At 49.1% G+C, this 25,653-nt stretch overlaps 1 protein-coding gene across 3 annotated transcripts in view; it reads right to left on the bottom strand.

Annotated features, from left to right (window-relative positions):
- The window catches only part of LRRN2 (leucine rich repeat neuronal 2), a 68,663-nt gene that overhangs the window by 5,276 nt on the left and 37,734 nt on the right, over positions 1-25,653 (bottom strand). Inside the window, exon 2 of one of the 3 annotated variants that reach the window (XM_054673897.2) lies at positions 10,771-10,873. The exons of the other annotated variants lie outside the window; for them this stretch is intronic. The gene's annotated coding sequence lies outside the window, so the exon portion shown is untranslated. The remainder of the gene's footprint in view (positions 1-10,770; positions 10,874-25,653) is intronic. 3 annotated transcript variants of the gene reach the window in all.

Here is a 25,653-nt window from a genome sequence, read left to right as displayed (position 1 = left end):
TCTGAAGGTGGGAAAAACAACCGTGACTTAAAAGGCACAGAGGTTTTGCATAGGGGTGTGTGTGCACTGACACGTAAAACTCAGTGTAAACAAACACATGTGTACACATGCATGCATGCCTGCATACCTGTGCAAGGGGAACCCAGCTACCCAAGCCAGTGTATGGGGGTCAGGAAGCAGGGAGGGAATTTTGTGGTGGTCTATGTGGGTGGAAAGGATGGAGGGAACAAGCTGAGTCTCCGAGAGGTCCCTGTTGTGGAACTGGATCTATGGCCAGTAATCCTGCCACACTTACATACCAGAGACCCCTGACTGCCACCTAGACCTGCTGTGAGAGAGCAGACCTACCGGCAAATAGATCAGGACCCAAATCGCGGCCCTACCACTCACTACCCAAGTACCTGAAGCAAAGCTACTTGACTGCTCTGAGCAACCATTTCCTTCTGTATTACATGAGATTGTCATTGGAATTAAATGAGTGTGTTGCACACAGAAAGAACTGGACAAATGTTAGCTCTCTTCCAGCTCCAGTCATCCCTCAGGGTCAGGAGGTTCTCCAGCTATAGGACTTCTTAGGGGACAATAGAAGTTGGCTCCTAGGGCTCCTAGGGCTCGATAAGTTAGCAAGTGCCATGCTAGTTGGGGAGGCAGGTTCAAAAACACGAAACAACTAGGAGAGCCCAAGGCATTTCCCAAGTGGAGAGAAGGGTGAGGGTTGGAGGAGGTGGAGAGGGGTCTTCAGCTGGGCCCCAGCATCTCCCTGACCTTTAGACCCTACCCGAGTCCAGTTTCCCTTCTTCATCAACACTTGGTTCTAAGCGCTGAGTCCGTGCTCAACTGCACTGAGGGGATCAAGGAACCATTTAAAACTTCATTGAAACCCTCCAGGCACTTGCCTTTCCCCTTCACTCCAGACTGCTGCCCCTTCCTTCCCTCCCCTGGTTGGGCTGGGTGGATGAAGCAGAGGTCGTGGCTCCTGGGCCGGGAGCCTGGGGCTGGGCCTCGGGATCCAGAGGCAGTGACTTGATGACTCACGTTCACACTGCACCTCTGACCCCAAGGCTTGGCAAAGGCCCAGACAAGTCCACCCCCTCACTGCTGAGCATGCAGCCCTTTCCAGGATGCAGCTCAGAGCTGCCCACTCACCTGCCATCACCACCTAAGGCTGCCTTGCACATGGCCCGCTCATGCAGGCTGATTAGCAGTTTCTACCGGGGAGCTGCAGAGAAAGCTAATTGTCTTTCATCTGTAATCTCCAGGGGTGATCAGGAGTTCAGACTGTCACGTGTATACTTTCCCCAATTGGATTCCGAGCTGCTTGAGGCAGGGGCCATATCTTACATGCTTTTTGTGTCCCCAGAGCACCAAGTGTAGGATTGAGCATGTAGCAGGTGCTTGAGAGTGGCTATAGTGAAATGTGTAGAGAACACGCATTGCATTTAATCCCCCCAACAACCCTGTGTGTAGGCAAGAAGGGATTATTTAGCCCCATTTTGCCAGGGAGGCAACTGAGAGTCAGAAACGTTAGGTGATTCATCAGAGGTTGCACAGCTTCTATGTAGTGGGGTCAGGATTCAAACCCAGGGTCTTTGACTCTACATCCTGCCTCACCAGCCCAGCCAATGTGGATCAGCACCTGTTTTACAGGAGCAGAGGGCAAGGCTGCCTCAGTTGCAAATCCCTTCAGAGAAAACCTGAGTCCTCAGCTCCTCCACGCACCTGCCCCCTGCTGGGCCCCTCAGCTCCTGTTCCTTGACTCCTGCCTAGAACAACCCCCTTGGGGGACAGTGTGGGGAAGGACACTGTTCCTGTGTGTGTGTGTGGCTGGGCCTGGAACCACAGGGACAAACAGAGCCAGCTGCTGCACACAGACCTCAGCCTGCCTTCTGAATGGGGGCTGGGGGCTGCTTTTTGCGCAGCCAGTGACTGCTGGCCAGCTGTGGGCTTCAGGGACAGGAGACAAAAGCCCTAGAGCCGTATTCCAAGAAGCAGGGTTGGTTGCCCACTCCAAGGGCAAGTTTCTCTCTTGGAAGGGCTGGTGCTGCAAACCCTGTCAGGTCTATGTTCTCGGGGCTGTTTCTGTGGATTTAGCGGAAACTGTGGAATTAATCCACAATGCCCCTGATTAAACTAAGACCTTTGGCAAAGGTCTGAAGGAAGAGTTTTGGAGACGCTGTCGCTACTTTCTCCCTTCCCTGCTTCTCAGGCCCCCGGCCCCAGCACAGCCCTAGTGCTCCTGCCTGGTATTGGTGGATGCAGAGTCTCCTCTCTCCTCTCCTCCTCCCTCCTCTCCCTGGCGGTTCCACCCCCAGCCCCCCCGGGAGCTGAGGGTCCAGAGGGAGGGTGGCAGGCAGTGATCGATTGCCTGGCCTTGGCTGCTTCAGTGCCAGGACACCCTTCTCCCCACAAAGCTGCGGAGACAGATGGGCGGCATAATTGAGTGTAGCGTTGATAAACTCCGGCCTCCTCACCAGCAGATAAGCGCTGGGTGGGAGGGATGCTGAGGGAGAGGAAGGCCAGTCCTCCATCTGCATACCTGGCCTCCAGCTCCTCCTGGGAGGTGAGCCTGGCCCCTCACTTCCACCTCCCATTTAATCACACACAACCAGAACCTCAGAGCTGGAGGAGACCTCAGCCTCAGCGTTTATCTGCTCTTCCAGAGTCTGAATTCCATAAATAACTTATGTGAAGGAGGAGTGGTGGGGCGTGAGCCTGGCTCTGCTGTTCGCTGTGTGACCTTGGGCAAAGTACTTAACCTTTCGAGCCCCAAATCCCCGAGCTGGGAATGGGGATAATGCCTGCACCCCTTCTGGAATTGCTGTGAGGAGTACGGGATGGAAGGTACATGAAGTGCCTGTTAGTTCCCTCTGTTGCTTCCCAGCATTGCAGCCTCTCCTTTCATCTTACCATACATTGGATTGGAGCAAAAGTAATTGCGGTTTTGGCCATGAATTTTAATACTAATACTAATACCTAATACTTCTCATCTCTCAACTTTTGTAATAAACTTAAAAAATATTGTTGAGGTATAACATATGTACGGGAGAATACATAAATGTGCCTGATCCCAACATGCATAGGTACAAGTACAACCACCACCCAAATCAAGACATAAACATTTCCAGCACTCCAGAAGGTTCCTACGTATGTGCCCCTTCCCAGTAAATATCCAGCCCCCACCTGGAGCTAACCACTGTCCCGACTTCTATCGCCGCCAAGCAGTTTCATCTTGAAAACCCAGCATTCCCCTTCCTTTTCCATGACAAGTTGGGACCAGGGTCTTTGGAATTAGGTTACTCTGGCATTAGGGAACTTTAAATCCACTTCATTCCTCCCCCTACTTCAAAGTGGGCTATAGCGTCTCAGAGTCTCATGTTTAACCAGTGATCTCCAGGAAGAGAGGCTGATTCTTCTCTCTCTTTCTAGAGTTCCCGTATCTAAAAATTGCTCTCAGCCTTGGGGCCCAGCTCTGGCCAGCATCCTCATGGCCTGGGCCTGGGAGTGCCATGCTGCCTTGAGGGAGGATGATGTGGGTGACCTCCTGGCCCCCGTGCCCTCTAGGCCTTCTCATCACAGAGTTCTGGGGCACTAGGCAAGAGGATGGATTGGGGGTGGCCAGGAAGGAGGGGCCCAGACCTGCACTCCTAACCATCCATCCCCTGGGTCACTCTACTCGGCAGTCTCAGAGGCTCCTCCCATTCTGCTTGTCCTAAATGCAACATCTCCTCCCACCGCCTGGCTGTGCTGCATTGGTCCCATTGCCATCAGCACCACCGTCCACCAAAGGCTGGAAATGCCCGCCCTCTTCATCTGCCCTCTCCCACCTCACACCCCCCACCAAAATGCTCACACCTACCTTCTCTTTTCACTTCTGGCCTTGTCCTGTACGGTGGCCTCTTTTGGGCTTTGCTGCTCACCTGAGAGAGCCACACTTCCCCTCACTGCCTCTCATTCCCAGACACACCACACCCTGGCTATTTTTCCTTCCACACCTTGGGCCTCTCACTGTGCCTGCCATGCCCTTCCCCAGCTTCAACTATTCAACTCCTCTTCAGCCATGAAAACCCATCCCAAATGCCACCTCCCCTGTGACGCTTTCCCTTAGAGAAGAGTGGTTCCTCCCACAGCTGCCCCGGAGACTCTCTGAACAAACCACAGTGGCAACTTCCTCACTGTTAGGCCATGAGTCTGTCTTCCCAACCAGACTGAGAGCTCCTCGAGGAAAGGATGGTTTGTTACGGATTTTTGTGTCCCTAGAGCCTAGTACCGTGCACTTTCCCTTGCAGGACTGAGGGGTGCTCTGCCGTGAACTGTGAATCACAACCCATTAGTAGGTCATGAAAACAATTTAACGTGGGTTACGATCTACATTAAAAAAATGAATAGAAAATATCAGACTGCATTGTATGCAGCCAGACTAAGCATTGTTTTGAGATGCTGCCCTCTATTTTATACACACGCATTTGTGCACTGGGACATGATACAAGGCTTTTTCTTTTTTCTTTCTTTTTTTTTTTTTTTTTTTGGCCTAGGGCTGTAGCTGTAAAAGCTTGAAAACCATTACTCTGAGAATCTCTCTGTTGGGAAAATGAGTCCCTTCAACTCTAGTTGTTGCCACTGGGATGCTAACAGAAAGCAAAGTCTCAGAGGAAAGATGTGGCATTCCTGAGTGTCTTCCATGTACCAGGACTTCTATTTGCTAGCCACTTTATGTTCCTCATCCCATCCTTCTGTGAGGGACATACTTTTCAGATGAGAAACGTAAGCTCCGCGAAGCTAAGGGGCCGGACTGAGGTCCCACAGCAAGAGTGTGGAGGAGCCAGGACCCGAACCCCATCGCCAGCCCTTGCCAGTTCCATGATTCCGGTGCCAGCGCTCGCCTGACCTCCAGGGCTGTCATGGTGGGAAGGGACTGGAGGGCATCTGCTGGGCAAAGGTGAGGCTTCTTTGTTCATACTTGCCCTCCCCTCGTCTCTGGAATGAGAGGGGTCAGGGTTCCAGGAAACCCCCCTTGTTGGGCCTGGGAGGGGAGGGACTGTCCCCAGGCAGGAATCTCTGTCTTCCCAGGTCTCCTGGCTGGCCCAAGCAGAGAGTGTTAGAGCTCTGCTGCCTGGAAGGCAGCCTACCTCATTATTTCTTAATTAGGAGTGGAAGGTGCCAGTAGGTAGCACAGAGTCATTGCTGTCTGCGTGCACTGCACCAAAAAAGGCTGCAGGGGCACGGAGGCAGCTCCAGGCTGCATCTCACTGCCGCTTGCTGCCAGTCGTTTGCTGATCCTCAGGGAAAATTTTCTGACCCCCTGCACCCATCTCCTGGGCTCCCATGATGCCCTAGTGTGCCTCCATCCTAAACTGGCTGGCTTGCTGTCTCCCCGACCAGACTGTGAGCTCCTCTGAGGCAGGAACTGTACTTCAAGTTGCCAGTTCTTCCAACAGTCTGGACACAGTGGTAGCTCAGAGAATATCAGAAGGAAAGAAAGAGGGAGGGAGGGAAGAAAAGAAAGGCAAGGCAGGCAAGGCAAGTGGGGAGGGAGGGGGCTGGCTGTCTCAGAGCTCAGGTGGCTCCATTGCCTATGGGGTGGGCAGTGTCTGGGCTCAGACCCCCTGCCTCCTTCCTTCCTGACAGGAAAGAGACAAACATCATCCCAGAGCCTGTCTTCCCTGGGCAATACCCGGGCCACTCCAGACATGGCGTCTTTAGCCCTTCCTTGGTCACTGGCCCCCAGGTGAAGAGAGCATTTTTCTCTGACTCAAGTTCTTTCCTCTGGATTTGCCAAGCTCCTATGACAGTCTTCGCCCTTCTGAAGCTCTCTCAGGCTCCCCTTCCAGAAATCCCACAGGTTCCACTGACCTCTCTGAGAGCACAGGCGAGTGGTTGAATGGTGGGCTTTAGAGACAGCGCGGCACCAGAGTCCTGTACTGGCTGTGTGATCCTGAACCTCCTCACTGAGATTCTCATCTGCAAGATGGAGACAGACCTGCCTCATAGCGAGGGGGAATCTGAAAAAGATGTCTAGAGAGTGCCCGGTGCTCATTAGAGTTTCTGCCCTTTTTATCCACTTCGATTTGTTGGAGGCACATTTCCCTGGGGGGGCTTCGAGACCATCTTTGTACTAGGCCAGCATCAGGCTGGCCTATCAGGGTACTTGGTCTCTAAGGCAGGCAGCCTCTTCCTTGGAACCTTCCCAGTGCAGGTGACACTCCTTCCTAACGGAGCTGCCCTGTCCGATGTCAACTATAAGCACTCCCTGCAGTCTCCAGCCGGGGTCCTAGTTCTAGTCTTCCAGACAGCTCTAGGACTCAGTTCATTTAAAGATCATTGGTGTTGGACACAACTCTCACCCAATAAACAACTCAGCACCAGCTCCTCCTGGCTTAGGGGAGCAGCTCCTCTGCTTCCCCACATGCTCTCCAGAAGGGTCGAGAGCGCCCCTCCCAGAAGAGTTCTAAATGTCCCAGCTGATGGCCTCCCATAGACATTCCATGCTGGCCACAGTTGCAGGCCTCAGATGGGCAGCCAAGCCCAGTGCTGACCCATGAGCTTCTCCACCTCTCTGCGTCAGGAGTCAGGTGGGGGTGATGAACAGACCCTGTAGCATGGCTCCTCTAGCAGTCTGGGCCCCAGGACATCCCTTTAGCCCCAGTGGATCCCTGTGACAGAGGCAAGGGCAGGGGGGAAGGGGAGGGAAGACCCAAGAGCAATACAAGCGATAGTCTCTCCTGTCCCACGCCTTCGCACATGCAGGGACCTTGCCACAAGTCCCCTTCCTCACCTGCATATCTGGGGAATTCCTTTCCATCTCTGAAGTCATAGTTTATGCTGTACCCCTATGTGGTCTTCCCTGACGACCAGGCTCTACCACCAACTCAAAATAATCAGTCCCTTGCTCCTTCCTCCACCCTCAAGGATCCACATCCGCAAAGAAAATGTGCTACATATACACTGATATGGTTTGGCTGTGTCCCCACCCAAATCGCCTCTTGAATTGTACTCCCATAATTCCCGCGTGTTGTGGGAGGGAGATAATTTGAATCATGGGGGCAGTTTCCCCCATACTATTGTTGTGGTAGTGAATAAGTCTCACAAGATCTGATGGTTTTATCAGGGATTTCTGCTTTTGCATCTTCCTCATTTTCTCTTGCCGCCACCATGTAAGAAGTGCCTTTCACCTCCTGCCATGATTCTGAGGCCTCCCCAGCCATGTGGAACTATAAGTCCAATTAAACCTCTTTTTCTTCCCAGTCTCAGATATGTCTTTATCAGCAGTGTGAAAACAGACTAATACATGCACCATGGAATACTACACAGGCATCAAAAGAACATGGCCTTTGCAGCAGTGTAGGTGGAGCTGGAGGCCATCGTCCTAAGCAAATTCACGCAGGAACAGAAAACCAAATACCACATCTTCTCATTTATAAGTGGGAGTTAAGTATTGAGCACACATGGACATAAATATAGGACCAGCAGACACTGTGGACTACTAGAGGGTGTGTGGGGGGGTTAAAAACCTATATATCAGGTATATGCTCACTACCAGGGTGACAGGAGCCGTACTCCAAACCCCAGCATCATGCAATTTTCCTCAGTAACAAATCTGCACATGGACCCCCTATACATAAAATAAAATTGAAATAAAAATCCACATCAAATACAATGCTCATCTTCTGTCTCTCAGACTGCAAGCTGCTCGAGCACAGGGACAGTGGCTTTATGGCCCTGGATGAATAGAGGGAAGCACCACTGCTTTCGAGGTGAATGAGGCCTTAGTTAAGGAGGTTTGGGTTTCCTGCCTCCAAGTGTCAGTGGTACTGAGGAAAGGACCCTCAGGGAAGGGCCGGGTGGGGGTGGGTGAGGCCTGGTCAGAGGGGCTGGGCTCTGGCGGCTGAGGAGACAGGGAGGCAGAGAATGGGGAGCAGCCCAGTTAAACATGGAGAAAGGCCAAGCCCCTTCTAACGGAAAAGGAAAATAAAATCAGAATGAAAATTGATGAGGCGGAGAGAAAAAGAGACTCATTTCATCAGCAGGTTTGCCAGATGAAGCTCTAGATAAGTCACGCCGCGGAAGGAGTCCTGGTCTCGGGGGCGCTGCCTGCTCCCTGTCAGCTGTCCAGGCAGCCCGGAGATAAATGGCTGCAGCTGAGGCCGGGGTTTGTCTTTCCTCCCCACTAACCGCAAGACAATGGCCTGTCCGTCCTGGCCACCTCCTCCAATGCCCTGGCCATTCCCTTCCCCAGGACCTCTCCTGTGCCCCTCCCCAGTCCCACAGGCCTCTCCCTGGGCAGTCCCTCTGCACTCCCCCTTGCCAGGGCAGGCCGGTGGACAGTGTTTCTCAGAGGCTGCTTCCTGCCTTCCACTCCTTACCCATCTCCAAAGCCAGATGGGGGAAGCAGGGCTGGTAGATGCAGCATGGGACAGGACTGGCTCTACTCCTGGCCTGGGGACAGACTTTGGATGGTGTCTTCTTCCTTCTCTAGGTCTTGGGTTTCTCATCTGCAAAATGAGGGAGTTGGGCTAGAGCAGCGGTTCTCATACTGTAGTCCCCGGACCAGTAGTATACGCATCACCTGGAAACTTGCTAGAAGTGCGAGTTCCTTGGCCCACCCAAGACCTCCAGAATCAGAAACTCTGAGGGTGGGCCCTAGTCTAGTCACCTGTGTTTGAACAAGCCCTGCAGGTGGTTCTGATGCATGCTGAAGTTTGAGGATTGCTGGCTAGCTCATCTCTAACCTCCTCTCCAGCTCAGATTAGAAGTCTACAAACCAAGAAGAGTGATACCTAGAGTGTTCAATCTAATATATATATATATGTGTGTGTGTGTGTATATATGTGTGTGTATATATATATGTGTGTATATATGTGTGTGTGTGTGTGTGTGTATATATATATATATATATATATATATATATATAGAGAGAGAGAGAGAGAGAGAGAGAGAGAGAGCTGCTTATACCCTGACAGATTAGGTTGGGTATTCAAGACTCCCTTCACCTCCTCTGTCCTGGCCACAAGGGAACTCTTATCCATTGAGCATGAAATAGATCCCTGACCTTATCCCAGGCACTGTAAGTATGTGAGGGCTGCAAATACAAAGTTATGAGGAGGGCAGGTGGGGATTCACAGGTTAAAAAGAAAACTAAACCAGTGTACTAGAGGATGATAAAAGTTGTCACAGAGCAAGGGCAGCAGGGCACAAGCTAGGGGAGACAGCATGATTCTACCTCGTGTAGGAAGTTAGACAAACATTCAGAGGAATTTACTAAAAAATCACTGTACGCTAAAAATGGCTGAATTTGATGGTATGCAAATTATACTTCAATAAAGCCATTGAAAAATTCACAGGGGTAGTGTTGCTGGGAATCCATAGGCCAGTAATGCACAGATAGGAGACACTAGGAGCAAAGGTCCCAAGATTCAAACATATGAAGTGAGTTCCAAGCAGTGAGTGGCTCCCCGTGGGTCTTGAGAGTGTGGGTGATGTGATGAAGATGTTGGAGCAGCAAGTCAGAGGCAGAATGGTCTGGACACAATACCCAGGCAGAGGCCAGCCAAAGGAGGCATATAAGGCAGTAACCAGCTGGGAGCAGTGGCTCATGCCTGTAATCTCAGTGCTTTGGGAGGCCAAGGGAGGCTCATTTGAGTCCAGGAGTTTGAGACCAGCCTGGCCAACACAGTGAAACCCTGTCTCTACCAAAAAACAAACAAACAAACAAAACACCTATGTGGGTGTGGTGGCTCATACCTGTAGTTCTAGCTACTTGGGAGGCTGGGGTGAGAGAATTGCTTGAGCCCAGGAGTTCAAGCCTGCAGTGAGCTATGACTGCACAACTGAACTACAGCCTTGGCAACAGAGCAAGACCCTGTCTCTAACAATAAAAGCAAACTTAAACCCAAACAAAAGGCAATAGCTACAACAGCCATCAATAATAATAGGCTGTTCAGATCAAATGCACCTTGCAATTAAAATTCTTCCATATTGGCCGGGTGTGGTGGCTCACACCTGTAATCCCAGCACTTTGGGAGGCCAAGGTGGGCAGATCACTTGAGATTAGGAGTTTGAGACCAGCCTGGCAACAAGGTGAAACCCCGACTCAATTAAAAATACAAAAATTAGTGGGCCTGGTGGCATGCACCTGTAATCCCAGCTTCTCAGGAGGCTGAGGCAAGAGAATCACTTGAACCCAGGGGGTGGAGGTTGCAGTGAGCCGAGATCGTGCCGCTGCACCCCAGCCTGGGTGACAGAGTGAGACTCTGTCTCAAAAAAAAAAAAAAAAAAAATTCGCCACGCGCGGTGGCCCACGCCTGTAATCCCAGCACTTTGGGAGGCCGAGGCGGGCAGATCACAAGGTCAGGAGATGGAGGCCATCCTGACTAACACGATAAAACCCCGTCTCTACTAAAAATACAAAAAAAGTTAGCCAGGCATGGTGGCGGGTGCCTGAAGTCCCAGCTACATGGGAGGCTGAGGCAGGAGAATGGTGTGAACCCGGGAGGTGGAGCTTGCAGTGAGTCAAGACCACATCACTGCACTCCAGCCTGGGCGACAGAGCGAGACTCTGTCTCAAAAAAAAAAAAAAAAAAAATTCTTCTGTATTCACAATCCTATGTTGCTATGGTCTGAATATATCCCACAAAATCCATGTATTGGAAACTTATTCCCCAGTGCAACAGTGTTGGGAGGTGGGGCCTTTTGGGACGTGTTTAGGTCATGAAGAAATAAATTACTGTTTTAAAAGGGCTTGACGGAGAGAATTTTTTTTTTTGGTCTGTCTACCTTCTGCCATGTGAGGAAACAGCATTCGAGGCACCATCTTGAAAGCAGACAGCAGCCTTCACCAGATGCTGGCACCTTGTCTTGGACTTCCCAGCCTCCAGAACTGTAAGAAATAAATTTCTATTCTTTATGAATTACCCATTCTGTGGTATTCTGTTATAGCAGCACAAATGGACTACGATGTATGTGATTCTCACGGTAGCCCTCTGAAGTCAAAGGGGCCATTATCCTCATTTTAGTGGAAAGAAGATAAGTGACTTGTCCAAGTTCACACCTAAACAAGTAATGAGGCTGAGGCCAGAAGATACAGTATGCTTCCAAGTCCAGTCTTTATTTTTCCAGTGAGAGGGCAATGATAATAATGGTAGTCATTGACTGAGCACTGATTAGTAGCCAGGCCTTGGGCTAGGTGCCTCACCAGAGTGATTGTGTTGAATGCTCACAGTAAGAGCGTGATGTGGAAATTACTAGCCCCACTTCTCAGATGTGAGAGGTAAGGTACCAAGCCCAGAATATTCAGTTGGTAAAGCCAGGACCCAAACTTGCTTCTGGCTGGCCCTAACACCTGTGCTCTAAACCCCGATCCCACATCACCCTCTCCAGCCCCCGCTGCCCAGCTCTCCTTCCACTTCCTCAAGCCTGGAATAGAATGAGGAGATTTCCAGTTGACTTATTCAAGCTCCGTTGGGCCTGGGCCAACCCAAGAGAAAGAAACTGGCCCCTGGCCTAAGCTCAGCAGCCCTTCTTCAAGAGAAGGCCCTTTCCAATCTGGCAGAGGCTTCCTCTCCTCCACACCCATCCACGCCTTCCGAGCCCAGTGCAGCCGCTGCAGGACCAGCGGCTCCCAGAGCCCCCAAGCCTGTGGAAGGAAATGCTTCCATCTGTGATCAATAACAGGCATAATTCAATGACTGCGGCAAGTACAAAAGAGTGTAGGTTAAATCAATATTTAGAAGCTTTGAAATTAAACTAATTAAGAGCAAGCCTTAATGATTTTTACTGTCTGGGAATAAAAAAGACAAAAAGCCCACCTATATTTCATGATTTTACTTTAGTAGCTTGTAATAATTTGGGAAGAGCAGAAAATGAAAAGTGCTCTCAGCCAGCCCTACATCCTGAATTGCAGGGGAGGGGAGCACCTAGTCCTTGGGAATAGAAGACGTGGAGGAGAGAATGAATGGGATGGAGCCCGCTGTGCAAACAGCATGTTGTAAAAGGCCCTTGGCTTGGAAGTCAGGGACTGTTATGGGTTGAAGTGTGTTCCTCAAAAAGATATAGTGAAGTCCTAACCCCCAGTACCTGTAAACATGACCTTATTTGGAAATAGGGTCTGAAGATGTAATCATCTGATGATGAGGCTGTTACGGAAGGCCCTAATTCAATATGACTGGTATCCTTATAGGAAAAAAAAAGCCATGTGAAGACAGAGGCACACAGGAAGGTGCCATGTGCCATGGAGACAGATGGAAGTGCTGCAGCTGTGAGCCAAGGAACACCACCAATTGATGGCCACCACCAGAAAGCAGGAAGAGGCAAGAAAGAATCCTCCTCCACAGGTTTCAGAGCAAGGATGGCCCTGCCGACACCTTGATTTTGAACCTCCAGCCTCCAAATCTACAAGACAATACGTTTATGTTGTTTTAAGCCATCCAGTAACATAGGCATCCTGAGTTCTAGTTCCCACTCTGCTACTTACTAACTGTGCAAGCTTGGGCAAGATGCTTTATTTCTATGAGCCTCAGTTTTCTCTACTGAAAAATGGGACTAAGACTAGTACTATCCCTTTTTTACAGAGACGTACAGCTCAAATGAAAATATGAGTGTGAAATATGCATGGTGAGCTGAGAAGTGCTATACAGATATGACCTAGGCTCACTGCATAGTGGAAAAAATCTGGGAAGGGGTTCAGGAGCTATTGGTCAGGTGGGCAGGAAGTTTCCTGCCTACTCACAGGACCATTCTAAAGATCCGATCAGATCACAGGTGTGAGTTCACTCTGCTTTGTTAGAGATATATGCATAAAAGATGTTTTTGTTGTTCTCAACAAGGATCTTATTTGCTGACTACTGAACCCTAGTTTTCTCATCTGTAAAATAAAAGCGTTGGACAATATTATTTTAAGGGTATTTTCCAGCATTATTCTCTGGGCTTATATATATTTACATATAAGTAAATATTAATATATAAATATTTTAAATGTAATGTGTCTTGGCAGCCCCAACCTTGTTCTCATCCTTAAACCTCTCTCCGCAGCCCAGTACAATTGAGAGGGTGTCATCCTAGCTCATGGAGAGAGGTCAGGACTACTCTGGGGCTTTGCTCACCTCTGCTCCCTGCTGCAGGGTTTAAGGGAGAGAGAACCACAGCAGTTGTCCAGTCCTCTCTTGAGTGTACCAGGCACGAAGGGAACAGGAAACCATGCAGGCAGCAAATAAAATCTCTATCGATCACGAGATGGCTGGTATCCCAAGCCTGGCTGGCTCCCAGAACCGTTCATCTTAAATAAATATTCCTAATGACCCACTCATACTTAACACCAGAGCTCTGTCTTAAAGTGCAGTGGAAAAGGGCAGCTGAGCAAGGAGCTGCTGCTGCTCTGCTGAGCCTCTTTCTTGGCTGCAAAGGTAGAAGGTTCTCAGGTGGTCTCAGAATTTTGGAAGGAGCTGCACCTTGCAGCAGTGACAATCCCAAATGGAAGGACCAACCTTCCTGCCGTGTAACAACCAACATTCTTCCAGGACGAGCATCGCTGCAGGGAATGAGCATCTGTTGGCACATCGCCCTCACAGGGACAGGCAACAGCAGCAGCATCACCAGGAATATCAACTCATTATCACAATGCCATCGTGAGATTTACCTTCACCATCACTACGGTCAGCACACCTGCAGCCGGCCATCTCTGTTAATGTCACCAGCCCCATCTTTGCCATATGAATCCCCTGCTCGCTGCCATGACCACACTCACTTAACACCTTCCACGAGCATCGTCATCTCCTCCAGCCACTGTCACAATCCTGGTCATCATAGCTACCCTGATCACCATCAGAACATGCGTATGGCCTCATTGCTGTGATGCGTACAGAACCTGAAACAGACGCGGCTTCTGTAATTGGGAAATACACATTGGATAATGAGATCCCCCAATAATGCTAACATGAAAATAAGTGGATTCACATGCACACAGAGGGGCACACTAAAAGAAGGATGACCATGGACATAAAAATGACAATCATTTGCATCCTGTTATCTCTGTTTTTCAACTCTGGCTGCACCATAGAATTACATGGGGATCTTTTAAAATATACTAATGCTGGCCAGGCACAGTGGCTCGTGCCTGTAATCCCAATACTTTGGAAGGCCAAGGCGGAAGGATTGCTTGAGCCCAGGAGTTTGAGACCAGCCTGGGCAACATAGTGATCTGAAAGACTTAGGGGCATCCGCACAGAGCAGAGCTGGCCAACTGGTCTTGCTGTGGGCAGTGAGCTACAAGGTGCATGCCTATAGTCCTAGCTACTCAGGAGGCTGAGACAGGAGGATCCCTTGAGCCCAGGAGGTCAAGGCTGCAGTAAGCCATGATCGCATGACTGCACTCCAGCCTGGGAGACAGAGGGTGACTCTGTCTTTTAGAATAAATAAAATAAAATATATTGATGCCTACCTCCCACTCTAGACCAATTAAATCAATCTCTGAGGCACAGGATCCACACATGGTGTTAAAAAAACTTCCCAGGATTTCTTTGTAAATTTTATGTCAAAAGAAAAACATTGTAAGCAAAAATTGAACCCCATAGCTGTTGATACTGAAATATTTAGGGAAAAGTGTACTGATGTCTGCAATTTACTTTGAAATGCACCAAAATTAAGATGGATTGATAGATAGAGGAATGGATAGTTGGAGAGAGAGGTGATAAGGCAAGTCTAATAATAAGGTTAATGGTAGAGTCTAGTTGGTGGGTGGATGATTGCTCACTGTAAAATTCCCTTTACTTTGCGGTATGTTGGAATTTTTCACAATAAATTATTGGGGGGAAAATCCCCAAATGGTTTGAATGTGAAGCCAGGACTGAGAACTATTACTTCTGAAGGAAAAATCCATAAAGCAAATGAGCTTCTCTTTCCTCTGCCGTCCACATGTGAGAGAACATCCCTACTTTCTCATCAAACCAATCAGATCTAGCCCAATGCTTTCTAGCCCAATGCTTCCCAGCCCTTCTCAAGCCAGGGCACATATAGATGAGTGTATTTGTACAGTGCACCAGGGGAGAGGGTGGTGGCTGCTGGCAGCCAGAGGGAGCGGCTCAGGGAGACACTTGGTTGCCCCAGGCCCCACAGGGCTGCCCTGAGTGCCAAGGGCTGTGCCTGGAGTCCACTGTCCACAGCCAGACCAGCTGACCAGCTCTGCTCTGTGCAGATGCCCCTGAGTCTCCCAGTTCTAAACCACAGCTCAGCATTCTTAGCAAGGATTAAATCCTTTCCCAGACCAGAGTCTGCCTATTGCAGCACGTGACGTGTGTGTGTGTGTGTGTGTGTGTGCGCGCGCGCGCCTGGGGGCAGTCACTGAGAGGGTGGTAGAGAGGACTCCTCTGCGGGAAGGCCCCGACCCCCGGGCCTCATCTGTATGCTCCTCCACACCCTGCTCACCCTGTGGGGGAGTGCCATGGCAACACCGTGCTCTTTAAACACAGGAGTTTGTGCTGCCATCGCAAAGCAGCATTAGGCAATTTAATTAAGGAGCTGGCAGCAGACAAACTTTGTGAGTTAAAGGCATTTTATTAAATCCCATTGTATTATGCAGCTCAATTCCCCCAGGAGCTGCGGAGCTGGGGGAGGACAGAGGAGAATGTACTAGGGTTTTCTTTTCCTTTCCTTGCTTTTCTTCTGGTCTCCCTCCCGCTTCGTGAAAGCATTCACTGAGCGTAGGGGGACCCCAACAGTGATTGCCTGCTCTCCCCCACCCCCCCACCCCCCGAACATCAGGCCTTGGCATGAGGCCTGCAGGCAGAGGCCTGGGGAATATAATCACCAGCACTGATCTCACGCATTACTGTTCGCAGAGCCAGAGCGCTGTCATGGTGATCTGGGGCCAGGCCTCCGACCTGCTTTAGTGTTCACAACAGGACTCGGCTCTGCGATTTTGTGCACCATTTCATTGAATCCCCCCACACCGTTGGAGTCAGAACTACTGGCACCCCTATTTTACAGGCAAGGAAACTGAGGCCTACAGATGTGAAGTAACTTGCCCAAGGTCTTCTTTTTTTTTTTTTTTTTTTTTTTTTGAGACAGAGTCTCGCTCTGTCGCCCAGGCTGGAGTGCAGTGGTGCGATCTCGGTTCACTGCAACCTCCGCCCTCTAGGTTTAAGCAATTCTCTGCCTCAGCCTCCGGAGTAGCTGAGATTACAGGCATGTGCCACCACACCTGGCTAATTTTTTGTATTTTTAGTAGAGATGGGGTTTCGCCATCTTGGCCAGGCTGGTCTTGAACTCCTGACCTCGTGATCCACCCACCTCAGCCTCCCAAAGTGCTGGGATTACAGGCGTGAGCCACCACACCTGGCCAGGTATTCTAAGTAGTACATAGCGAGGAAGCAATCCCAGACTTGCCAAGAGGCCATGTGGAGATCTTTAGGGTCCCATGATGCCTAATCTGTGCTAAGTGAAGCAGGGCTCAGGGCTTCAGGGCTTTCAGTGAAATCCCAGACCAAAGAAGCTGTTCATCTGCCTGGCTAGTGGGACGCCACCCCCAGGCTCCTGCTCCCAGGCTGGGGAAGGGTTTTGGGGGCTCCGTGAGCCTGCTGAATGACCCTGCCCTGAGATGGCCATCGCCTGGCAGGGCAGCCTCAGCGCCCACCTTTGAAAGTCCTTCCCCTGTGAGCAAGTGGTGGCACGGCCCCCTGGGTAGCTCTGGAGAGGGCGATAGGCCTCTAGGAGGCTCCTGGGCCATAAGGGCCCTCTCAACCTCCCTAGCTGGTCAGCCTGGCTTGATGGAGAGAACCCAGGCTTAGGAGCCCAGAGCTGTGCATTCCAGTGCCAGGTCCCCACTGAGCAAGGGGTGACACATCTTTTACTCTACAAAGATTCATTGAGCCCAGTCCTGTGTACAGGATCACAGAGATGAATAAGACAAGGTGCTGCCCTCCAGACATGTACAGAGAAACATCCTCCTGGGCTCAGTTTCCTCAATTCTAAAATGGGAGTAATAGCCAGGCATGGTGGCTCATGCCTGTAATCCCAGCACTTTGGGAGGCCCAGTTGGGAGGATCACTTGAGGCCAGGAGTTCAAGACCAGCCTGGGCAACAAGTGAGACCCCGTCTCTATAACAACTCTTTTTTAAAACATTAGCCTGTTGTGGTGGTGCACACCTGTAGTCCTAGCTACTTGAGAGGCTAAGGCAGGAGGATTGCTTGAGCCCAGGAGGTGAGGCTGTAGTGAGCTAAGAATGCACCATCGCACTCCAAGCTTGGGTGACAGAAGGCACTGTCTCTAAAGTAAGTAAATAAATAAATATAATTTAGGTAATGACATATGCCTTGTATAGCTAAAATAGATGCAATACAATTAGCTAATTTCATTAAGGGCTTACTCTCTGCCAGGCACTTGCCATTCACTATCTCTTTTAATCCTCATAAAACTCTATTATATTATTATCCCCATTGTGCAGATGAGAAAACTGAGGTTAAAAGAAGTTAAGCCTCCTGCCCAAGATCATACAGCTGGTAAGAAGCAAGAATCCATGCTCTTAACAAATCATATTATGATGTTACACACATACATACACATGTGTATATATTATATAATTATATATATTAACAGCTTTGAAATATAATTCATATACCATAAATTCACAATCACTTCATATTTGAAAAGTAAATTAAATAGCTGGATTTGCCATGGTCTTAGTCCATTTGGGCGGCTATAACAAAATATTATAAACCAGGTAGCTTATAAACAACAGAAATTTATTGTTCATGGTTCTGGAGGCTGGGAAGTCCAAGATCAAGGAGCTGGCAGATTTGGTGTCTGGTGAAGGCCCGCTTCCTGGTTGATGGATGGAGGGCCATCTTCTCACTGTGTCCTCACATGGCAGGAAGGGAGAGGGAGCTCTCTGGGGTCTCTTTTATAAGGACATTAATCCCACTCAGGTGGGCTCCACCCTCATGAGCTCACCTCCCAAAAGCCCTGCCCTGTAACATCATCACACTGAGGGGTTAAGATTCAACATAGAAACTTTGGGGAGACACAAACATTCAGACCATAGAGGCCACCAAACATAAGGATGCGTTATTGTTATCAGATAGAAGAAACAGTTTTCTGAAAGTGGGACTTCTCCCACTCCTGGAAGGGCATTCAGGGGCTGCAGCAAATGGAGCCTGTAGAACAGGCTGTGCAGCTCCTTCCGAGGAGACGGTGAGGCCTGGCTCCTCTCTCCCTTCCCCACCTCTTTTCTTGACTCTCCTGTCTCTTCTCTACCCCTTCCCCATGCTTGCTTTCCATCCATCACCATCTTTTCTCACCTCATGAGGCCCTGAGGTTTCCATGAGGTTCTGGGATCTCCTCTACTCATCTCTACTCCCTTGTCCCACTGGCAGAGACTGAGCAACAGCTGCGGCCACCAGGTGACACCTTCAGAAGCCCCCAGATGGATGGTCATGTGTGTGGGGCAGGCTAGGGAGGACAGAGCTGGTTGCAGGGGAAGCAAAAAGGCTAACTCAAGACCACACAGTTCCACATCATTACCGCCCAAGTCTCCCAGGAAAACAGCAGCATTTGAGGGTTTGGCATTAAGAGAGTTAATGTGGATCTAAATCCAGGAGTTCTAATAACAGCTCTAGCACTTACCAGGGTTAAAAAACAAAACAAAACAAAACAAAACAAAACATCCTGACAAATAGAGCCAGGGAAGGCCATGAAGAAAGGGTTCTCATGCCTGGATGCCTGATAACAAAAACTATCAAAAAGATTGCAAAAACCACAATCTTGCACAAAGACCATTGAAACCTTACACAAAAAATACTTCTGCAAGGACATCTGTCCACAGCTGGCTATCCAACCTCAGACTGGTATCACCCTTGTTATTGATCTTTGTAGCCAAGGATAGTTATTTCAAAACAATTATGTAATCCTCCTCATCTTTTCTTTTAAAAATCTTTGTCTTCTTTTACCTTCCTGAATACACACATGTAGTTTACTATGGCATGCGGATTCCCAGTGCAATGCTCTATTCCAAAATAAATATCTTTTTTCTTTTAGAGAGCCTCTCTGTTCATTGTTTAGGTTGACACCAGCTATAGGACAACCTCACTGACCCCAGTTTCTTTTCATCTATGAAATGGGCATAAAAATATCTGCCTTGAATTTTAATAGGCACCACTTATTGAATGTTAACTATGTGTTGGGCCTTTCACAAAGCTTTAAAAAAATTTTAATCCACACAACAACCCTACGAGAGTAGTATTATATTTACTGATGGTGAAATGGAGGCTCAGAGAAGTTAAGCAACTGATCCGAGGTCACACAGCTAGTACATGTATTAACAAAAGCCACAATGTAAGTCTAGCTCTGTGTGATGCTGAAGCTGTCACTTTTCACCACCACACCAACTACCTGGCTGTGAGAGAGCCTACGGGATGTTGCATTTGAAAGTGTTTGTAAGTGCGAAACTCCAGAACAACTAAAGCAGGGGTCTTCCCCCACCCCTTCACATGGCTCTACTATAGCTCAGTTGGTTTTCTCCCAGTGAGGTAAGAACAAGGGCCAAACCCACTCTCCAATGCTGCAGGAGCTATGCACCCTCCTCTCTGCAGCCAGGGCTGCAGGTGTGGAAGAGTGTGTGTGTTGTGTATCTGTGCACGTGAGTGCATGTGTGTGTTAGGGGAGGTGGCAGGCAGAGGGTGCAGTGGCAGACCAGGTAAAGCAGCTTGGAGGGGAGCAGATTTGGAGGCTGTATTAGCCAGTGCTCTTGCTCTCCTGGGCACAAGGCCCAGATGGTGCCAGCTCATTTTCACAGCCATTCTCCCAGGGAATTAACAGGGGGAACATTCTCTCCTGTAATAATGATAAAAATAATAATAATTAACATGGCTGTAACTTACATTTCTCTAGCACCTCTCTCCCCAGACCTCAAAACTCTGGGCAAACAGCGAATCTACTGGCTTTATAGTTACACCCCTGGGACTGGGAAGCCTTAGGTATTGCCAGATTTTCTGTCTTCTCCAGCTTGGAGACAGATGCAGGTGTACATGGGACTGACCTGTGCCAGGAGCTACCCTTTGAATGCCACTGGCAGAGGGGTGAAATGACCCCAGGCACCCTGCCTCCTGGCTCTGCGCTCCCATCAGCCCTCACATTTGGGTTCATCCTGTGCCCAGGAGTAGCAGGGTAGGCAAGGGAGGGAAAAAGCTGCCAGCTCTCTTTGCCAAGTTTTCAAACAGTCCCCAATCCACCCTCTATGCTCCACCACACAGCTGGCTCTGCCTCAGGAAGGACTGCCCCGGCCTCTGCAGCCAGCAGGGACCATGTCCGGCAGGACTCGTCCCTACACGGGATAGCTGATGGCTTTCTCTGGTCCCAGCCAGAAGTCATTACCCACACAATGTCTAGTTTAAACAAGTGATTAGGCAGCTCTATTAAGAGCACACGTGCTTCCTGCCAGGGAGGAACAGGAACCTGCAGAGGTAGCTGAGGGTGAGAGGGAGGAGGACATCAGGGTCTTGCAGCAACGGGCTCTTCTACAAAGCATTTTCCAGCCCATCCCCTGGAAGGTGCAGCACCTAAGTGTTTCACAAGCCAGCATCCCGAGGGGCTCAGAGCCTGATAGACTGTTTTTCGGACATGGAGCCAAATCCTGATTGTCGGGCAGCCCACCCACACCATGACGGACATGAAGAACCCTGAGAGATTTAAACAGACAGATAACCCAAAGCTCTCACTTTGGCTAGTGCTTCAACCTCCCCACACATGGGGTTGCCAACACACTCTTCTAAAACAATTACTTCATCTGAGTTACATTTATTTCCTTTGTCTTCTCCAGGAGCTTACGAACAGGGAAGGGGTCAGAAAAGGAGACATTGTCAGAAACTATGTATTTTATAAATGTGTTCCCCCAGCATCTCCAGAGAGAAAGCCTTCTTAATCTGAAGTCCTCAGTTGGACTGCAGAGAGTCTGGGAATTATCTGAAATTGCATGCAAACATGTTTGTGTGTGAATGTGTGAGCACAGGTGCATTTTTCCGGCAAGAAGGTCCATAGCTTTTATCAACTTTTGAGAGGGGTCTGTGGCCTCCCAAAATGTTAAGTGCTGTTCTAGTCCTTGCTTGGTTCTGAAGATGGTGGGTTGGCCCCTTTCCACGAAGATGACTGCATATTTTGGAATTCAAGGTGGATTTTGAGGCCTGGATTCCACCCATTTGAAGAGGGGGCGAGGATGAGGTTGGGGTGCAGCCGAAACAGAATCATGACAGGGAGTGTGTGCCAGGCAGAGCCGTGGCCGCCTCTGATCCAGAGGCGGTGATGGAGTGCCTTCCTCATCGCCTCATTTTTCCCATTGTGACAGCTCCATATCTACTGTTCCCTGTCACCCTGGTGACAGCCTTCTAATGATGAAGGCAGCAACAATGTCATATAAATTCCTCCAGAAACCCAGGGGCTAGAGGAAGATCAGCCTCAGGAAGCTGGGAACCAAATGCTCTGCACCACAAAGTGGAAAGAACAAAGCCTTTAGAATGTGAAAGACCTGAGTTCAAATCCTGCCCTGGCCTCTTCCCACCAGTGTGACCTTGAACAAATTACTGAACCTCTCTGAGTGTCAACTTCCATATTGTAAAACGAGAATAATATATGACAGAGTTATCATGAGGATTAAATGTGATATGCTGGCAGAGAATCTGACATAGTATCTAGCATGCAACAGGCACTCGATAAATGGGTTCCCTTTCCCAGCAGGCACTGGCAGGGACATGCATGCCTCTATCCATCTGCTGCACCACTGCAATATCAGAGAAAAGGAGGTCCTGGGGGGAACAGCTGCTTAGTAAAATGGGAGTGGTGGTCAGAAGCCACATTTCCCCTACACTGTTGACCACATTCTACCAAATCCTCACACCCAGCCCCTTCTCCTCCATGAAGCTCTCCTTACAGTGCTCTTCGCTGACATTCCACAGTTGCCATCTGGGATTTCCATCTGTACCATGCAGCCTCCCTCCCTTTCTGTCCTGGTGATGGGGGAGGTCACTTTCTCTCCTTTCTCAAAAGGTAGACCCCTTGGCTGGCCTAGCAGCTCCCCCGACAGCCCCATGCCTGCCCACCTCTTCAGATCCTCTCCTCCTCTTCTTTTTCCCCTGCCCTGGACAGGAGCTGGCTGTTCTCTTTTGTGATTTCAGGTCTTTGAACCTGTTGTTCTGGAATGTCCTTCCTTTCTCTGCTTAGGGTGCTCATAATTATCGTCCAAGTGCCAGCTCAATTGTCATCTCCTTTGTGACACCTTCCTTCTCTCCTCTTGCTCCCACAACACCTACCCTAGTTTAGCATGAGCCATGGCAAGTCCATCTGCCTCCCCAGACTGAGCTTCTCAAGAGCAGGGGCTGGCTGGGCCTCCCTCATCCCTAGCATCCCCTCACTTGGCATAGGGTCTGCACATGGTCAGTGCTCAATAAATGCAGCTTGGGGTAAAAGAATAAACAACATGGTTCCCAGGGCTAGCAGTGGGACGCTCTTAATAGAAGCTTCCTGTAAAGGTAGCAGTCCCTCCCCAAGGGTAGCTAGCTTGGGTCCTGCTGGAGCAGGCCTGTGTGTAGACTAGGTATGTGGGAGGTTGATGGTTAGAGGACTGATAGGCTCATCCCATCTGGATTCCACACCTATCTACTCCAAGCCACAGGGCAGGGCAGAGGGCTTTCGCCAGCTATCCAGGTACTTTCTCCACCTTACACCTGCACAGAGAGGGAGAGGGTGAGGATGGGGTGGGGATGAAGAAGGGAATTCACAGTCATGAGCATTGACAGTGTCATAGGTCCAACTCTTGTGTGACTGGTATACTTAAATCATTATACAGATGGGGAAACTGAGGCGGCTTATTTGCCCAGAGGCATACAATAAGTTGCACTGAGCTAAAATTGGAGCCAGGTTGGTCTGGCCCTAGAGTAACAGTTCTTTTCTTTATAAGATGCTGCCTTCTGCAGAAATCACAAACAGCACCCCAAGGAAACAGGAACAGGGAAATGCTCATGCTAAAACTTGTGTGTGTGTTGGCATCTCTCCTTAAAGAATGGGTGGAGAATGGGCTGGGTCAGTTGCTAAGGTGGCACTGGGCAGCCTTTCCTCCATCGTGTCTGGACATGGGTAAAAGAATGATTTCACAGTAGGGTTTAGGTCGACAAGGCACTTTCTCATATGTGTGATTGCATGCGGAATCATCATGGCAACTCTCCGAGGCAGGTATTACCATCTCCATGTACTGATAAGGAAACTTCAGAATGGCTGTGTATTAGTCCATTCTCACACTACTATGAAGAAATACCCAAGACTGGGTAATTTATAAAGGAAAGAGGTTTAATTGACTCACAATTCTGCATGGCTGGGGAGGCCTCAGGAAACTTACAATCATGGCAGAAGGAAAAGCAGGAACCTTCTTCACAGGGCGGCAGGACAGAGTGAGTGCAAGCAGGGGAAATGCCAGGTGCTTATAAAAACCATCAGATCTCATGAGATTTATTATCATGAGAAGGGCATGGTGGAAACCACACCCATGATTCAATTACCACCACTTGGTCCCACCCTTGACATGTGGGGATTATAGGGATTACAATTCAAGGTGATATTTGGGTGGGGAGAGAGAGCCAAACCATATCACTATGTTAGCACAGTGATTTCTCTCAGTAACAACCCAGGGCCTTTAGAGACCTGTCATCCCACCATGCTTGGCTACTTGCAATACCTGGCCAAAGTCTCAACCCCCAAAAAATGGGAGGGGGACCAGAGGAAAAAGTGGTGGCAGGGGAGGAAGACCTCCATGGTGAGAAAACATGGGGAGGGGGGACTCCAGACACAGGTGAAATGGGAGAAGGGCCGTGGACCAGGCTGCCTGGACTGAACCAGCCCATCTCATTAGGGACCTGACTGCCTGTATTTTAGATCAGAAATATATGACCTGACAAAACTTGGGATTTATTTCCATGCTTTCTTGGGGTAGGCTGTGTGTGTGTGTGTGTTATTTTTCATTTAGTTTTTAGTGAACGTTCTTTTCAAAAAAACTACTCTTGTTTGAGTTGAAATTATGGGGAAACAGGGATAGTAGGCACCTGGGTGACTACAACCCAGGAGCAGTGCAGCCCCTCAGGGATGGCAGCTACAGTGGCAGACTCTGGGAGAGCTGGGGGAGCTGGCAGGGAGGAGGGAGAAGTTACATCCGGGGAACAATGGCTGCCAAGGCTAGATTTTCTCCCTTCATGAGAACCTGGGAGCCAGGACTCAGGCAAGATTCATGGGCCAGTCCAAACTGAGATGTGCTGGACATGTCAATGTCCACCAGCTTTCAAAGATTCAATATGAAAAAAGAATGTGAAATATCTCATTCATGAATTTGTTATTGATTGCATTTTGAAATAATGTTTTTGATATATTGGGTTAATATGTTATTAATTTCACCTGTTTCTTTTTACCTCTTTAATAGGGCTTGCATTATATTTCTATTGGACATAGATCTCTATATTCTAACATAGACTGTGGATTAGAAAGACTTAGGTTCAAATCCCACCTCCACCACTTGCTCAAGGACACTTGGCAGGCAAGCCCAGCTACAGCCACCAAAGACAAGATGAGCCCAGCCATGGGGAAAGAGCAACTGGATTCCAAGCCAGGGTTCCGTCTCAACCCAGAAGCTTTTACCCACTTCTTGTAGGGATGGCAGAGCCTCCACGAGTGTGGCTGGCTTGACTTTTGCTGCAATAGGCGAGGGGGTGCCCAAGAACTTGGCCTGCAGTGACTGGGATTGCAAGATTCTGATTCCAGGAAAGGAAGCAAGGAGGTTAAAAAAAAAAAAAAAAAGGGCTAGAAAGTTAAGGAGAAAAGAAGGCCTTAAAGAGACTGGTCTGGCAGGGTTAATAGTTTCTTTCCTTCAATAGAGATTTCATGCCACATTGAATAAATAAAATACCACACAATTGCAAAAGATGCATTCCACAGTATATTAGATACCACCACACTGTTACCCACATCTGTCAGCTACTACCATCAGAGTGACTGATGACTTATCAAAAGCCACTCTGACATTTCCAAATGAGACGTTTTGATAGAGGTGCCATTCAACAGGGCCAAAAAAGCAGATAGAACTTGAATGTAAATGAGGAACATTTGTCACCTTTGTCTCACCTATTTAAAGGTTTCTTGTCTGACAACAAGGAAAGGGAGAGAGGGAGTGAGGGGAGAGGAGGTGGAGGATGAGCAGGTAAGAAGGTAAGAGGGAAGGGGAGAGAGCACCAACTCCAAAAGAGCCCAAAGGAGAAGGGCTGGTCCCTGAGAGCAGTAGGAAGTGAAAGAGAAGCAAAGCCCAGATGGACGGCTCTGATTTTTATGCGGAGTCACTCTATGACTCAGCAGGAAGGAGCAGTATCAAGAACAAAGACCAGAGCTGTCCAAGGTGGCAGCCCCACATGAGGCCACTGGGTATTTGCAATGTGGCCAGTCCAAATGGAGATGTGCTGGACATGTAAATGTACACCAGCTTTCAAAGATTTAATATGAAAAAAGAATGTGAAACATCTCATTCATGAATTTGTTATTGATTGCATTTTGAAATATTTTTGCTATATTGGGTTAATATGTTATTAACTTCACCTGTTTCTTTTTGCCTTTTTAATGCAGCTTGCATTATATTTCTATTGAACATACAT

This window comes from Pan troglodytes, chromosome 1, assembly GCF_028858775.2.
Source record: "Pan troglodytes isolate AG18354 chromosome 1, NHGRI_mPanTro3-v2.0_pri, whole genome shotgun sequence".
In the NCBI taxonomy this organism is placed as follows: Eukaryota; Metazoa; Chordata; class Mammalia; order Primates; family Hominidae; genus Pan; species Pan troglodytes.
Note: the sequence above shows the minus strand (reverse complement) of the source record. Positions and strands in the feature narration are given on the sequence as shown.